We start from the raw sequence: 2,902 nt of genomic DNA on the forward strand, positions 1-2,902 counted from the left end.
TATTCCTTATTCTTTTAAACTCAGATCTGAGTTGCTTGCTTTCTTTGTTCTCTTAATACATTAAATTAAACCCCAAGATCATCAAAAGAATGCCAACAGCACTTTTTTCAATTTTTGGGGTTTTTTTTAAGTGAATCTTTCATGCCTACCAAAGAGGAATAAAAACAACATATAAAAAAAGTCAACAGATTTTAAACTTCAGCTCTACTCTTTCTCTGCTCATTCACACATACACAAAAAATAAGATGTTATTTGGGGTTTTTTGATGCAAAGAAATCAACGAGGTATTATCTAGTACGAAAAGCACTTTATGTTGAACAACCGTACTCACCATTACCATATCAGGATGCTTCAATTAAAAAAAAAAAAGCAGGGGGAGAATAAATTTGTTACTAATGTTCACTTGCCTTTTTTATGCGCATATGATTTAGTTTTGCTTTTGGTTAATACTGTCATAGTTAATTCTCCAGAGCTATGGGTCAGACTGGTTGTAAGGGCATTTCAAGTGCTAGCTCTCTCCAAATCTGCTTTTAAACTGGAAACCACACAGATGGCAAGCGCACAGGATGGCACAAGAAAACTTCACGCATTCAATAAATAGAAAAAACTTGCCTATTCTGTGCAAGGAATACTCTGCCCAGATGTGCTTGTGTCACCATTTCAGGCAACTGTGTTTTAAAAGATACTAAATGAACATGAATCTTTCCATGAGACTTAAGCATAATATAATAAAGCAAGCCTGACAAGTCATGAGGAGATACGTAATCTACTGCGAAGTCTTTTAATGATGGCTAATTTTAAATAACGATTTCTCGTTTGTTTTTCTTTCTAGTTCTCTTTTTTCCTCTTCATTTATAGAAGACAACATGAAGAAATACAATAAAATAATATTTTACTTTGTAGGGAGTTCTTCAGCCTTTAGGAATATCCTCATTAAAATAACTGAAAGTCAGACAAACGCTGCCTGCTACAAAGTTGCCCTCAAAAGACACTTAGGGACTGGATCCTATTGCTTCAGTGCATGAGTAAACTGATCAGGAAATTAAAAAGACAAAACTTAGCATGGACCTTGACTATCGGGTTTTCCTCACGACCCTGCCAGAGAACAAACACAACTGACTGGACCTTACTCGGCTAAGTGAGTATTTCAACCTACGCTCGGCCTGAAATTTAGTACATAACCCAAACTTGGGAGTGCTACATTAACTATGGTAATGGAAAACCAAGTTAGGAGTGTGTCATGGTTAGGCTGCCAGCAAGCGCTTATTGTCAGTAGGGCAAACTACTTATTAAACTACAACTTGGTAGTTGTAGTCTAGAAAATACACTCAAAAAAATAAAAAAAAAAAGAAAAGGAAAAGAGAGCAAACAGTAAAAAGACAGGGAAAGACGGGAAGAAAAAAGGGTGAAAAAAGGGCAAAGAAAAGAAAAAAGAATGAAGGAAAAGGGCAAAGAAAAATGAACAAGAGCTCTGTGAAAACTAGCACCGTTTAGCTTGACAAAGACAAAATAACAGGCTTTGAATACATAAAAGGCATCAGCAAATAATCTATTTTCCACATTCACAATGCAGAGCACAAGCGGGTGGCCTCTGCTGCCAGGAAGGAAAAGGCAGGCCGGGCCCCGGATAGCGCTCCTCGCAGGCGGCGCTACGGGAGCAGCAGAAGGGAAGTGTCTGCCGGGGGGTCGCCCCGCGACCCCCGGGGCTGTGGCGTGCAGGGCACGGGCACTGCTGAACACACCGCCCAAGTTGTCCTGTGTCGTCCCCCTCGCCCCATACCCTAAACGTCAAAAAATTTAACCTGATTATGAAAACTAAGTGGTGCGTGGTATTTCAAACATGTAACTAAAACACAAAGTATTTGAAAACGTACTCAAAATGCACAGAACGCAAGTAGGACGGTCGGATGGGAGTTTGGACAATCTTTATAAAAACGACAACCCCCTGGTTCTCTAAAGTCTTTCATTATTTTGTTTTTTTTCCCCCCATTTGGATGTTTTTTCCCCAGTCTGAATGCCAGGTAACAGCCACTTATTAGGTAAAACCAAATCAGTACATTTATCTTAAAACTTTTCAGTGCTGGAAGGTACCAAGTACCAGGCTTGCAGGAATCGGCTCCTGGACCTACAAAAACAACCTTTATAAAGTGAGAAATGGTTTAGGAAGTGGTCAAGCTTTTGTTTTCTACTATGCTTTATCCTAAATAAACTTAATCTCTGAGAAAAGTCAGGACTTCAAATACTAATTATTAGTTTTTAAAAAAATAACAAAGTGACAAACACTTTTCAAACTGACTTGCTGAGGCTGGGCAAAACAGGTTCGGCTGTATTTTGGACCAAGCTTTTAATGAGAATCTTGTGGATGAAATGGCAAGCCACCAACCCCACAGGAAAACGTTTGCTCTGTTTGGGCCACACAGTCTCTGTTTGGCAGAAACATACCACTTCCACATCAAAACAAAACACCGACGCCACTCAAAACCAACGCACATCCACAAACCTGACACCTGGTCAGCAGGTGAGCATTAAATCCAGAAGAAGGAGGGGGTACGGAAAACACACCTGCCCAAAGAGCACAGCAATTCAGGAGCAGGAGGGATCGGCATGCCATGGAGGGCAGGCCAGGGAAAATAAGGAGGAGGCATCAGAAATGCTGCTGCCACCCCGTGTCAATGGTGACCCACGCCGGGGCTGCGACAAAACGGCCGGTAACTGCATCACGGCACTGGCACCGTGCAGAATAAAGCGGGGCTGAAAAGGAGCGTCCAGAGTGCTGGACCCGGCAGTTGTGCCGTGGCCAGGCAGCTGGGGAGGAGCGGGCAGGCAAGGGCTGCGGGGCAGGGCAACCTCCCAGCCGGCTGCCCCCGGGTCAGCAGGGCTCCTGGGGCACAGCGAGGGGGTA

The sequence above is a fragment of the Fulmarus glacialis genome, unplaced genomic scaffold, assembly GCF_000690835.1.
Source record: "Fulmarus glacialis isolate BGI_N327 unplaced genomic scaffold, ASM69083v1 scaffold710, whole genome shotgun sequence".
Classification (NCBI taxonomy): Eukaryota; Metazoa; Chordata; class Aves; order Procellariiformes; family Procellariidae; genus Fulmarus; species Fulmarus glacialis.